Here is a 15,493-nt window from a genome sequence, read left to right as displayed (position 1 = left end):
TCATGAGTGAGAATTATTTGTCAATTATGTAGAGCATTGCTTTCCAACCAGGGTGCCAAGGGACCCATGGGTGGCCCTGGAGGGACCACCGTTTCCAAGAAGTCACCAGTCAGTTGTTTTAGTTAATCATGTAAAACAGAAATGACTAATTTTTGACAATTCAGTGGACACAGTTTCTATTCACAGTTATCCCTTGGGTTGAATTCTATTTGTAGGTGGATGTAATTTTACTCCTTTTAATGAATCAAAAACATTAATAAATTTATAAATTGTGAAATCATAAGTAAATACTATAGTTGGAGATTGTCTAAAGTTTTAGGAGTGAAATACAATTATAAAACTCATGACCTCAGAGCTCTAGGCATGATTCTTTGATGACAAAGATAATATTATTCTGAAGAATACTTAACTGAACCCAGATCACCAAAAATAAATATCAAGGAGTGAAGTTAAATATGTAAAAAGCACTTGACTTTTTGTCCCTAGTTCTGGATAGAATACTGACAAGGAAGAGTATTTAGTGAATCTAGGTAGTTACCCTTACTTAGTAAATGTAGCTTAGGTACCTATAAATGTTATATTTTTTAACCATAGTTCATAATAAATATTGAGTGATTAAGCTAGATACTGTTCAAAGAACTGTTCTAAAATCAAACTATTCTCACAAAAGCCCTATTGGTTTAATATATGACATAATATAATACTATATTTACACATTTGGTAAATGAAGAAATTCAAATTTAACAAGTTTCAATCGTCCAAAATTTGTCAGCAAGCAAGTAGTAGATGTGGTATTTAAACTACGATCTAACTTAGCCCCAAATCCATGATCTTCTCTACTACAGAAATAGTGCCAGTGCCATGACTTTATATTTTGTAGACAACTTTTTCAGCACATACCATTCTTTTTCTTTTAAGTGTAATTAACATATAGTGTTGTATTAGTTTCAGGTATACATAATATAGTGATTCAACAATTCTCCAAATCACTCAGTGCTATCATGATTAGTGTATTCTTAACCCCCCTTATTTATTTCACCCATTCTCCCATCCACCTCCCCTCTGGGAATCACCATAACTAAAAAAAATTAGTTGAGAAGGGCAGCAGGTATGTATAGGAAACTTGTCTATATCTACTCAAAAAGGGAATGTATACACCATAGGACATGACAACTAAATTAGGTCAACAAATTAAAGAGAATTAGAAAGGTATGCCTACCAAATAAAGATCATTAGGATATATTTTGGTCTCGGAAGGAACTACAAGTATTTTGGGAAAATTTTACATTGACAAATGCAACAGTAGAAAATCTTTTAACAATACAAAATGTGGATGGACAGTTTGGTTCATTGTCATTCAACTTATTTGGGTTAGGGGATTTTGCTTCAGTGTTGCCTTGTGTGTGCCATTGATGCCCTATCCAAGTAACTTTAGATCTTTTGATGAACAGTGCAGTGTCCTGTAAGATTCAATAATAAAGTCATCCCATGAGGCAAAATTCCCATCTAGATGCCTGTACATATGTTCAAGCAGATAACAGTAGTTCACTTGCCATCACATCAGGTGGCCCTTCTGAGTGTAAAAGCAGCTATTATTACTCAGCAGCTCACAGCTCTACGTATCTCTCACTGTTAAGATAACACCAAAGACTTATAATTAATTTCTAAATGACTCAGATAAGTCTATCAACTCATCCCATTGCCATTTTGCTCTATGAATAACCCCTTTGAGTCACATTTCCAGAGCCATCAAGGAAAAGGCAAACTCGTTTTCTGTGGTTATACAAGCCACCAAGACTATGTTGATGTGGGAGGCAGGCAGGCTAAGAACCTGAATTGCTTAAAATCATTTCCACCAAGGTGGTCTCAGAAGGAAGGCAGTGTCCCGTTGCTAAGATAACAATGATAGAATCTCCTATCTGATTATGAAAATGTCACAGTCACCTCCTGAAACAAGGCTGTTTTCCAGTGTTTTTCTTTTTTCTTATACATTATGACAGAGGTAGTTACTGATGAGATCTCTAAGCAGCAAACCCATCAAGGATGCTATACATTTTCATGGATCTCCTAGAAGCCTTATGGTCTTTCATTACCCTGGCAAAAGAAAGTGTTTCATTACATACATTCTTTGGACCTGTTAGGTCCAAACTGACTACAGTTGTGACCAGGAACCCTGAAAATGTAAATAAAACTCACAGAGATTGCTACATGATCCATCAAAATCAAAGCAAAGCTCATCCAAGTACTATTTAAGGCAAGTACGGTCTCTCTGTTGGCCTAACATGCTCTAGTTCCTGAGACATACCAGGGAGTTTCAATCATAGGAATCTAGGAATTAAAGCAGAACTCCATATCCCTGATAATAAAATCCCCTAGGAAACAAATCAATGGGAAAAGAGTCTCAGTTTGTGAATGGAATTCTTCTTATTTGCACCCATGACAGGGAAAAGAAATCACTTTTTAGTTTCAAAATATTGCCTTTAAATGTTTAAGTAATTTCTTTTACAACATATACTCACTCTCAAGACCACTTTAGGACTGGCCACCTTGGCTACCACTAAGTGACATACATGCCATTCACTGAAAATGTTGTATTGATTCTCTGGTGAAAAATCAATTCCCAGGTTTGCAATATCCAAAACCATGCAGATATCTAGAAGAGAATGGACTTCATTATATGATGATAATCCTTACACTATACAGATTCTGAAAGAGGTACATGGCAGAGGAATGTCATATTAATTTACTAGTAATAAATTCTGGCTGTTATGGTTCTAGCTGAGCTGCTGGATTCAAGAGAGATAGCACTATTGATCATAAACAGTAAGCATCTTATCTGTAAATAAGTTATGCTGTCCCTTTTTGCTTGTATTTATCAATGATTGGAAAAGCAATAAAACAGGAGCAAGGAACAAGATATCACTGTGGCATTCTGAGACTGGGAACAAATGAGGAAGTGTGAACAGGAAAGTAGAGATTTGGGATACAAAAAAAAAAATAAATCTGATGTATAAGTCACATGGGCATACTTTCAAAATTGAGGTGACATTTTGAATACGCTAACACAGATTATAGCGATAAAATGAATACGTTAAGGCTATGAGATAGTTCTTTGTGAGGGGTGATGAATTTTCTCAGTTCCCCTGAACTTGGAAGTTCAGCTTATTCCAAGAAAAGGATCATATGCTGATTGCCTGGAGTTCTGAATATAATCATCCATAACTGGATCCTCGTGTCCTCCATAGTATGTGCTTATTCACTTATTACTTGTCATTTATGGCTAACTTTGCTTCCTCTCCTGGAAGAATTCCTTGCTCCCTTATCTCCCCCACACTGATGCCCCTTCCCTCATTTCATGACTCCTAATGTCTGCATCACAGAATTTAGCATTTAATTACGTATCACAATGTATAGTACCTTGTATTTGTCATTTCTGTCTCTCCAGATTAACTAGCATCTCCGCGGCAGTGATTAATACAGTGCTATGAACACAGACGTTCAGTAAATACTTGTTCATGGAATTATTGATATTACTGTATTGTTTTAGGATTTTGATGTCCTTATGCTCTTCATTTTACACAAGAGTAGTCTTTCTAGTAAAAGTCCTGTGACCTAGCCTCTTTTTTAAGTCTAGAGAGGTACTTATTAGTCTCAGAAAACAAGTCAGTTTGGTCTCTTAAGTTTGAAGAGACTTTACTGCCTATTGACTCTCCCTAAAAGAAAAGTCTATGACCCACCAGACACAAGAATATGTGCCATCCTTCTCTTGGGTGCCCTCTCCCATCCCCAAACCCTGCCTGACAACTTTTCTGGATTAGCACAGAGTGACCTCTGATGGACATGCTTATTTTTCTATTACAAGCAGTAGAACAGTGAGGGTGTAGAAGTTGGAAATTGAGCTAATTCACTACCTGTTACACACAAAACCAGGGACAAAGACTAGAAGGTTGTGGGGAAAAGGAGAGAGAAGGCAAGTCTTTATTTACTCTTTGGGGGTTTAGAGGGTTTTTTGCATAAATCCTCCCTTGGAGCCCCAACTGCATTTTCCTAATTCTTATTTTAGAACTCCCATAGTTTCTTCTCTCTGCCTTTCTAGTTTCTGTTTTAGAATTCTTGCAGTGTCAGCTTTCACCCTTTCTGTTGTATCCTCTCCATCGCTGCTCACATGATAATAGAGTCCTATCTCTATGTTATAAAAAGATGTCAGGTTTCAGCCAGATGTTAAAGGCATTTACCTCTTTCTGGCTGTCCTTCTGATAACTCCAAAAAATGAGGTGTGAGTTCTGGTGTCACAGTGCATGGAAAACACTGGGAAATTAGGCACAAGTTTGCTTTTCACTGGACATGGTTGTGGCAAGGTGTCTTCTAAATTTCCTAAGGAAGAACTCCCATCACCACCATGAGTATTAACTCTTGAAGACCTCAAAGTCTACTTCATGAGAAGCATGTATTCTCTTCCTTTGATGTCAAATACCCTTGCTCCTGAGAAGTGAGAAATGCATATTCACTGATTCCCAAGCCTATTTTGATGATAACAGAACCCAAAATAGGGGCACCTGGGTGGCTCGGTCGGTTAAGCAGCCGCCTTCGGCTCAGGTCATGATCCTGGGGTCCTGATATCGAGCCCCACATCGGGCTCCCTGCTCAGCGGAGAGCCTGCTTCTCCTTCTCCCTCTGCCTGCCACTCTGCCTACTTGTGCTGTCTCTCTCTCTCTCTCTGTCAAATAAATAAAGAAAATCTTAAAAAAAAACAATATTAGTTGAGAATGTCATTAACTCTATCTCCATTATCTGATATAACTGTTGACACTATCATGTTGATTTTTCCTGACTTCCAATTTTTGTTTCCTGATAGCAGTGGAGGATCCCCCTCAATACCAATATACAGCATTTAGTATACCACTGTCCTATTCAAAACCCCTGAGACTATTTCTATCAATAGCATCAATCTTCTCATCTTGCTTTTGCACAACTGTCCATTACCTGGCCTCAATTAACATTTCCCAGAATATTTCTCTCTAACATTTTGGCGATACATCTCCTTATTCTTCTATGGACACATGCTCATGCCTATTGCTGTTATTAATCATCTCTTATTTCTTCATGGGATGCTATTTCTTGTTTCCACTTGTTTAATGCTTACTCATTTTACAAATTACATTTTATCCCACATCTTCCATAGGGATTGTAGAGTTTAAGCAAAAAAGCCAGTTTTTCAAACAATACTAATTTCCAATTTTTCTAAATAAAATGTCACACATCTTGGCAACTTCATATGTACTACATTTTTGCTTATATGCATTTTTACTTAAATGTTTCCTATCATCCACTCCTCCTTGAAAGCAGAATTATTTCTTATCACTAAGGAAATGTTTTTGTCTTACCAACTTTTTTTTCTTAGAAATATTTGGGTTTTTTTTATTTTTTTATTTTTCTTGTTATGTTAATCACCATACATTACATCATTAGTTTTTGATGTAGTGTTCCATGATTCATTGTTTGTGCATAACACCCAGTGCTCTGCGCAGAACGTGCCCTCTTTAACACCCATCACCAGGCTAACCCATCCCCCCACCCCAGTCCCCTCTAAAACCCTCAGTTTGTTTTTCAGAGTCCATCGTCTCTCATGGTTCATCTCCCCCTCCGATTTACTCCCCTTTATTCTTCCCCTCCTGCTATCTTCTTCTTTTTTTTTCTTAACATATATTGCATTATTTATTTCAGAGGTACAGATCTGTGATTCAACAGTCTTGCACAATTCACAGCACTCGCCAAAACACATACCCTCCCCAATGTCTATCACCCAGCCACCCCATCCCTCCCACCCCCCCACCACTCCAGCAACCCCCAGTTTGTTTCCTGAGATTAAGAATTCCTCATATCAGTGAGGTCATATGATACATGTCTTTCTCTGATTGACTTATTTCACTCAGCATAACACACTCCAGTTCCATCCACGTCATTGCAAATGGCAAGATCTCATTCCTTTTTATGGCTGCATAATATTCCATTGTGTATACATACCACCTCTTCTTTATCCATTCATCTGTCGATGGACATCTTGGCTCTTTCCACAGTTTGGCTATTGTGGACATTGCTGCTATAAACATTGGGGTGCACGTACCCCTTCGGATCCCTACATTTGTATCTTTTGGGTAAATACCCAGTAGTGCAATTGCTGGATCGCATGGTAGCTCTATAAAAATATGGAACGCTTCATGAATTTGCATGTCATCCTTGAGCAGGGGCCATGCTAATCTCTGTATCGTTCCAATTTTAGTATATGTGCTGCCGAAGCGAGCACTGTCTTACCAACTTTTTATCACTTATGTGTTTAGTATAACAAAATATTGAAAACTCAATACTGGATATATTTAGAATGTGTTTAATATTGTAAAGGATCTATGCCAATTTGATCACTTTTATACAACATTTCCTTCCTTCAAAAGAAAAGTTTACATCTGTATTCACTAGTGACCCTATTAAAATATATTAGAATAGTGCTGCTCAAATTTAAGTTATAGACCTTTGTGCACCCATGAGCTATTCTTTAATGGTTCCCAATAAAGTAAAAACAAAAATTGAGAGAAAGCACTTAAAACTTTTATAGAAATTTGACAGAGTAATTTCACATCTGTAATACTAAAAAATACTAAAAAATAAAACTGGACCTTGTGTTCTGAATGTCTTGTTTTATTTATTTCATTTTCATAGGAGATAATTTTATTATATGTATAGTCAGGGTACTCCAGAGAAATAGAATCTATAGGATCTATATCTATTTATCTCTATATATCTATATATATAAACTTGTTATATGTTTATGTCTACTATCCTTATTATAAAGAATTAGCTCATGAGATTATGAGGTAATTCATCAGCAGGATGAGTCAGCAAACTGGAGACATAAAAGAGCTGATGGCTTAGTTCCAGTCTGAGTTTGAAGGCATGACACTAGGAGAACCAATGGTGTAGTTCCAGTTTGAAGGCCAGTAGGCTTGACCCAGAAAGAGCCTACATTTCAGTTTAAGTCTGGGGGCAGGAAAAACCAATATCCCAGCTCAAAATCAGTCAAGCAGAAGGACTTCCTTCTTATTTGAAAGAGGGTCAGGTTTTTTTGTTGTACTTAGGCCTTCAACTGATTGGGTGAGACCCACCCTAATAAAGTGGGGGGACAATCTGCTCTACTCAGTTTAACAATTTAAGCGTTAATCTCATCTAGAAACACTCTCACATAAATACCAAGTATAATGTTTGACCAAGTGTCTGGGCATTTCATGACCTAGTCAAGTAAAGTAAAATTAAACATCAGAGTATTTTTTTAAAATATCCATCTGTGATAAATTAGAAAAATTTAAAAAGTCAATCAGATAAACTGGCCCTTCAGCACACATACTTTGAGAATCACCCAAATACTTATTTCCTCAGTCAGGCCAGCAGTAGGTTTAAAAGTTGATTTGCATAGAGTTCAAAAGTTTCCAAATGAAAAGCATTCCGTGGAAGAAAAAAAGATCTAAAGCCCCCCCAAGTGTGGTGATCTATTTAGGGGAAGGTTATCAGCATTACTAGAAACAGGGTTTTGGTAAGTCAATACCAAAAACAAAACAAAGAGAAACATGGCCTTACTCTGGAGGGACTGGGGAAGCTATTTCAAGCCAAAACTAAAAGCATAGAAATTCAAAAGGAAGTCAGAATCCTGACATATTGGCTAGTACATGTGCAGTCAAGGATCTGGTATAAATTCAGAAGAGTGTTTATTGGGGGGAGGTGTTCTTGATGTCACAACTAGTATATCCCAACATCCTCAGATTTCATTATTCTACCATTTGGACAAGTTTTTAGAGCAGTTTTTGCAATGGCACATGGTACAATGTAATATTGGAAACTTTAAAACTATATTAACTGAGCCAATTAAAGAGTTAATAAGAAAAAATACAGAATGATTTTTTCTGTAGTAAGACCGTAGGAAATATATCTGTCTTTCATTATGGTATTACATGCACATATTAAGATCCAGGTTAAATGAAGTGTCTGCTCTTGCTTACATTTTGAGTTCTAAAACATTGAATTCTCACTGTCTTTTGAATCAGAACAAATTCATCTCCTTTTGAGATATCCTTGAGATTCAGTGTTAATAATCTTTGAGATCTATAAAATGTCTTTCCTACATAGGGATAGAGTTTGAACATACGAACATTTATTAAGAGACACATATTTTCCAGGCATTATGCTAAGTGTCTGAAGTCTCAGTACACAATTTTAATTAATTATTATAGCAACACTATGTTCTTAACTTCATTTATTGATGTAGATATTAAGGCTCAGAAAGTTAAATAGGGGTTCCTGGGTGGCTCAGTTGGTTAAGCGACTGCCTTCGGCTCAGGTCATGATCCTGGAGTCCGGGGATCGAGTCACACATCGGGCTTCCTGCTCAGCAGGGAGTCTGCTTCTCCCTCTGACCCTCTTCCCTCTCGTGCTTTCTCTCATTCTCTCTCTTTCTCAAATAAATAAATAAAACCTTTAAAAAAAAAAAAAGAAAGTTAAATAGCTTACCAACAGTTACTCAGATATTAAGTGCCAAAGTCAATATTTGAATCCAGATCAACACAACACCAGTTATGCTCATTGCACTCTGAGGTAACGGAAGTGAAGGCTATAACAGGGTGAGGGAAGGGGGCAGGGAACAAAAAAATAAGAATGAGAAAGACAGACTACCTTCATATGCCCTTCCATAATATGTTACTCCCAGCTGTTGACCCTACTCTGTGAAAATAAAGATAAGATTCTAAAAGTCAGATCATCTGAATGCATTTCCAATTGGTTTACTCAGTCCTATATTCTGATAGGACCAAGTAAAATGGTTGTTACCTGGTGAGAATCAACTTGTCATGATTACTCCCAGAGAGCTGGAAAACTTTGAAATGTTTTTCCTCACTGTATGTGAGAGAACAAAGAGGCATTTCGTATTTTGAATTAGACATGCTGTTGTCCCAGTGATATATAATCTTATCAACAGCAATGAGGATGAGAGAAGGTGGCTGTCCTCTATGCCTGGCTGGTTTAACGCTGGACAGAGTTGGTGTTTTATCACCACTTTAAGAAGGTGTCATCATCTAGGTATATAAGAATTACTCAGGTAAACTTCAGTCCAGTTAAGGCCAGGAGGCTTGTGCATTCCATCAATCAATGAGTGAGTCCTTACCATTTCTTTAGCTTCTGCAACATGCTTCTTGGTAAGTTAAATAAAAATTAAAAGCAATATAGCTAGGTGAAATGAAAGGAGACAATTGACTGATGATAGTGGCTCCAGTTCTCACCAATAAATTTTATCTTGAGTTATTTCATAATGCTTTTTCTCATCATGTGTATTTATTGACAGTTGCATACACCCCTGGCACTAGTTATCATCAAAGCATTGAATATATTAAGAAACCTATCTCAGACCGACAGAGTTTCTAAAGGTTGAAAGAGGTTTATTTAAGAAAAAAACATCATTTTGAACTTAAGCTTCTGCTGTCAGAGCATTGATAACAAGTGGAAATATGCTTCGCTTTTATTTGCGTAAGGACAGTAGTCACTGTTATCCCAATAAAGAGCCATTTATTAAATGGGAAATAGAGAATCAAGAGAACTAAGAAATAGAAGTTGCTCTTCAATTTATGTTTGGTTAAAGAATAAATGGTTTATTTGAGTAGAGTGGACCAGTGCTTGTTTAAAATTGTTATTTAAGAGAAATTAAGCTAATAGCTACTTTTGTTTATGTACAGCTGCATTGTTTTTCTGCTCCATTATATAGGCCAAAAATTCACATTTCTTCTTATAACAGCATAGCTAAGCTAAGTAAACAATGAACAATAGTTAATAGAACATGGAAGTTAGTACTACAAATGAGCTAACAACCTACAGCGCCATTTGTTAAACACCAGTTGACGCACAAGATACTTAGTATCTATCACTTAGTAGCTATAAATCTTTTCAAGGGATGTTATTTTCATCATTCATCTGGAGTAATTGTCTTACAATTCCAGTGGTAATTAGTGGCAGGAATATTTTCTGGAAATGCAATCTGAAATTTTACTTCCATGTTAATCCACTTGTATTCGTTTCTTTGGACTGCCATAATAAAGTACCACTGACTGGGTGGCTTAAACACCAGAAATTTGTTTTCTCTGTTCTGAAGTCTGGAAGACTAAGATGAAGGTGTCAGCAGGTTTGGTTTCTCCTGAAGCCTCTCTCCTTAGCCTGTAGATGTCCTTCTGATTTTATCCTCACATGGTCTTTTCCTTGTGCAGGGGCATCCCTGTTTCTCTCTGTACATCCTAATCTCCACTTCTTAAGAGGACACTAGTCAGATTGAATTAAACTCACCCCAATAGCCTCACTTTAACTTAATTGCTTTTTTTAAAGGTCCCTTCTCCAAATATAGTCACATTAGGGTTTCAACATGCGAATGGGGGTGGGAGGGCACAATTCAGTCCATAACACCACTATTTAACAAATTTTATGTGATTTGATCCTGTTGGATACACCCTTCTTTGTATTCTTTTCTATCAGAGAACACACATCCTTATTTTTTTTTGTCTAGGATGAATTTTTATCCATTCTTCTTAACTTCACTTTACCCTTTTTAAAAATACATGTAAAATGATTTCCATGAGATTGCATATATACAGCTGCTTCAAAGTAAAACTTAGAAAAGTTAAAATGTGAGTGATAAATTTTTAAATTAATTTGAGATAATGTAGTGACCTTTGTTACCTTGGAATGAGAAAGAGTTTCTAAATAAAAACAAAAAAAAAGATTAAAATTTTGAAAATTTGAAAACAACTTAAGCATTTGTACTCAGCAAAAAAGTACCAGGGCCCAATAACGGATTATAGATTGAAAAGTTATTTTGGCAGGGCCTGAAAATAATGGAGGGGACTAATATGTGGAGTAAACAATGAATTTCTGCATATCAACTTCTGTGTATCAATTTATTAGAAAAATGGAATATGCACTTCACAGAATAAAAAACACAAAATGCTAACAAGCATATGTAGACATGCTCAAATTTGTTTATTAATTTAATAATTAAAGAATTAAAGATGAAAACACAATGACATATCACTTTATATCCATTTGAAAGCTGGGTTATTGCAAGTGTTGGTGAGGATGTAGAAATATAGGAATGTCCACACACTGCTGGTGAGACAGGAGGCTGGCATATGCATTCTCAAAATCACATTGTTTTTAATTTGTATGAGTAAGTACAGTCTATAACCCAACAATGCCACTCCTGGGAGATTCTCAGAGATTTCTAATGGAAACAAACAAGAGTATTCATGACAGCATTCTTGTGAGTGTGGGGAATTAGAGTTAATCATGGTGTCCATCACTGTCAGAATTGATAAATAAAGTGTAGTTAATACACTCCATGGAATTTAAGTAGAAGTCAGAAGCAATGGAATATATCTACACATAAAAACATGGAGAGAAATTAAAAGTTTAAAGCTTATGTCAGGTGCCATTTTCCTCGCTCACCCTCCAGGATACACACAGGGCCATGTATAGGAAGCAGGGCTGCACAGACACTTGCTGCCTAACCTGCTAGCAGTGTGCCATTCCCATGAGTTCTGAGGACTCACCCACTCCAAACCTGCTAGCCTCAGCCCTAGGCTCAGGGCAAATTTTTTTAATCTCTGTATACTGTGTCCAACTGCTGGGTACACGGACATTGCTATACCCAGACTTGTGTCCCTGGCCACCCCCTAGCTGCCACAGTGCTTCAGGGGATCCAGCATTGGACTAGTGGCCCAGTACAAATTTTGCTAACACCTCCACCCTGCTTCCAAGTTTCCCAGTGGGCATGCCCCATCAGAACTGACCTGCCTGGGTCCCAATAACACCACAGAGAGCAAGCACAGACCACATCACACAGTCAGTGCAGATGACTGCACTGAAAGGAAAAGTGACTCAGACACAACAGCAGGGTATAAGCAACACAAATAGGATACTCTCTTGAAGTGCCATGTTCTGGTGAACAGGTGACACTGTGCTGCAGGGCACTCAAGAACCTCTACTTCATGAAGTCACTACGTTTAAGAGCAGAAGACCTAGCTGACATTCGTCACAACAGAAAGACACGGAGAAGGGCAGACAAAATGAGGAAACACGGGAATTTAACCCAAATGAATGAATAGGATAAGGATATGGCAGGAGATCAAAGCAAAACAGATAAAAGTAACATGCCTGGTGAGAATTTAAAGCCATGATCATAAGGATACTCACTGGACTTGAGAAAAGAGCGGAAGACATAAGTTAGACCCTTAAACCAGAAATAAGGAATAACACAGCAGAGATAAAAGGCTCAAAAAATAAAATGAAAAACACGCTGGATGGGATGAACAGCTGGATGGAAAGAAGCGGAGGAAAGAATTAGTGACCTAGAAGACAGAGTAATGGAAAGTAATCAAGCTGAACAAAAGAGAGAAAAAATAATTATGCAAAATAAGAATAGACTTAGGGAATTCAGTGTTTCTATCAAGTGTAACAACATTTGCATTATAGAAGTCTTAGAAGTAGAAGAGAGAGAAAAGGGGGGCAGAAAATTTATTTGAAGAAATAATAGCTGAAAACTTTCCTAATCTGGGAAAGGAAACAGATGTCTAGATCCAGGAGACATGGAGGATTCACATTAAAATCAACAAAAGCAGACCCACACCAAGATATATTGTAATACAGTGATAAAGAAAAAGAAATTAAAATCAAGACAAAAGAAGACAGTAGCTTACTGGGAAAATCTACAAGGCTAATAGGAGATTTTTTAACAGAGACTTTGCAAACCAGAAGGGATAGTCATGAAATATTCAAAGTTCTGAATGGGAAAAATCTGCAGCCAGAATACTCTATCCAACAAGGCTGTCATTCAGAGTAGAAGAAGAGATAAAGACTTCCCCAGACAAAGACAAAAAGACTTTACGACCACTAAACCATCCCTCCAGGAAATATTAAAGGGGGCTCTTTGAGTGGAAAGAGACCAGACGCGACAGTATGAAGATAGGAAACATAAAAGTAGTAAAAATGAATATTTCTGTAAAAAATCAGACACAGAACTCACATACTAAAAGGATATATAATAACATATATTTAAAATGTGGGGTGGAGAGGAAAAAAGAATGGGTTCAAATGTAAATGACCATTGGGGTGCCTGACTGGCTCAGTCAAAAGAGCATGTAATTCTTGATCTCAGGGTGGTGAGTTCAACCCCACATTTGGTGTAGAGATTATTTAAATAAAACAAAACTTAAAAACATTTAAAAAAATTAACCATCAACTTAATATAGACTGTTATATGCAGAAAAGGTTATATACAAACTTAATGGTAACCATATATATCAAAAACTACTAATAAATATGTAAAAATAAAGAGAAAGAAATCCAAATATATCACTAAAGAAAATCAGCAAAACATGAAAGAGAGAAAGACAAGAAAGGATCAAAGAAAATCTTCAGAAACAACTACAAAACAAATAAAAAGATAATAAGATAAATAATAAGATAAAGTAATTCAATAATTTGAATGGAAATGGACTAAATGCTCCAATCCAAAGACATAAGGGTGAAAGAATGGATTAAAAAAAAACAGGACCCATATACATGCTGCCAACAAAAGATTCATTTTAGACCTACAGACATATGGAGAGACATCTATCATGCAAATGGATAACAAAAGAAAACCAGAGTAGCAAAACTTATATTGGACAAACTAAATTTTAAAACAAAGACTGTAATGAGAGACAAAGAAGGACACTATGTAACAATAAAGGAGACAATCCAACAAGAAGATATAACAATTGTTATAACAATTATAAATATTTATGCTCCCAATATGGGAGCACCAAAATACATAAAACAGTCAATAACAAACATAAATTTACTAATCAATACCAATACAATAATAGTAGGGACATTAACACCCTATTTATTGATGGACAGATGATACAAACAGAAAATCAACAAGGAAATAGTGGCTTTGAATAATATACTGGACCAGATGGCTCTAACATCTATACATTCCAAACACTCCATCCTAAAACAGCAGAATACACCTTCTTTTGAAGTGCACATGGAACATCCTCCAGAATAGGCTACAAAACAAGTCTCAACAAATTCAAAGGATTGAAAATACTATGTCATGCATCTTTTCTGACCACATGCTGTGAAACTAGAAGTCAATCACAAGAAAAAAATCTGGAAAGAGCACAAATTTTGGAGGATAAATAACATGCTACTAAACAATGAATGAGTCAACTAGGAAATAAAGGTAGAAATAAAGAATTACATGGAAACAAATGAAAATGAAAAGACAATGATCCAAAATCTTTAGGATGCAGCAAAAGCAGTTCTAAGAGGGAAATTTGTAGCAATACAGGGTAAACTCAAGAAAAATCTCACATAAACAACCTAACTTAAAGGAGCTAGAAAAAGAACAAACAGAACCTAAAACCAGCAGAAGGAAGGCAATAATAAAGATTAGGGCAGAAATAAATGATATAGAAACTAAAAAAAAAAAAAAAAAATAGAACAGATCAATGAAACCAGGAGCTCATTCTTTGAAAAATTAATAAAATTGATAAACCTCTAGCCAGACTTATTAAGAACAAAAGTGAAAGGACTCAAGTGAAATCACAAATGAGAGAGGAAGAATAACAACACCACAGAAATACAAGCAAATGTCAGAGAATATTATGAAAAACCATATGCGAACAAATTGGACAAACTAGAAGAAATGACTAAATTCCTAGAAACATCTAAACTACCAAAATTGAAACAGGAAGACATAGAATATTTGAACAGACTGATAATCATGAAGAAATGGAGTCAGTAATCAAAAAACTCCCAACAAACAAAAGTCCAGGACCAGACGGCTTCACAGGTGAATTCTACCAAACATTTAAAGAAGAGTTAAGGCGCTCCTGGGTGGCTCTTGGTTGGTTAAGCGCTGGTCACAATCTCCGGGTTGTGAGATCAAGCCCTGCATCAGGATCTGAGCTCTCAGCTCAGCACGCAGTCTGCTTGAGATTGTTTTCCTCCCTCTCTGCCCCTTTCCCTGCCTGTGTTCTCTCTCTCTCAAATAAATAAAGTCTTAAAAAAAATTAAAGAGTCAATACCTATTCTTAAACTATTCCAAAAAAAGAAAAGGAAGGAAAACTTCCAAATTCATCCTATGAGGCCAACATTACCTTGTTATGGATAAAGGCACCACTAAAAAAGAGAACTACAGGCCAATATCCCTGATGAACATAGATGTGAAAATTCTCAATAAAATACTAGCAAACTGAATCCAAAAATACATTAAAAAGGGTGCCTGGGTGGCTCAGTTGGTTAAGCGACTGCCTTCGGCTCAGGTCATGATCCTGGAGTCCCGGGATCGAGTCCCACATCAGGCTCCCTGCTCAGCAGGGAGTCTGCTTCTCCCTTTGACCCTCTTCCCTCTCGTGCTCTCTATCTC

The 15,493-nt window shown here is 36.6% G+C and overlaps 1 non-coding gene across 1 annotated transcript; it reads right to left on the bottom strand.

Annotated features, from left to right (window-relative positions):
- Positions 1-6,200: 6,200 nt before the first annotated feature.
- On the bottom strand, positions 6,201-6,304 carry LOC114213153 (U6 spliceosomal RNA). The gene has a single exon (XR_003610148.1). It is a non-coding gene; the product is annotated as a U6 spliceosomal RNA (small nuclear RNA).
- Between the last annotated feature and the right edge of the window lie 9,189 nt (positions 6,305-15,493).

This window comes from Eumetopias jubatus, unplaced genomic scaffold (genome assembly GCF_037043125.1).
Source record: "Eumetopias jubatus isolate StellerSeaLion01/CBP00866 unplaced genomic scaffold, mEumJub1_p1.0 scaffold_3, whole genome shotgun sequence".
Taxonomy (NCBI): Eukaryota; Metazoa; Chordata; class Mammalia; order Carnivora; family Otariidae; genus Eumetopias; species Eumetopias jubatus.
This window is presented reverse-complemented; position numbering and strand designations above follow the sequence as displayed.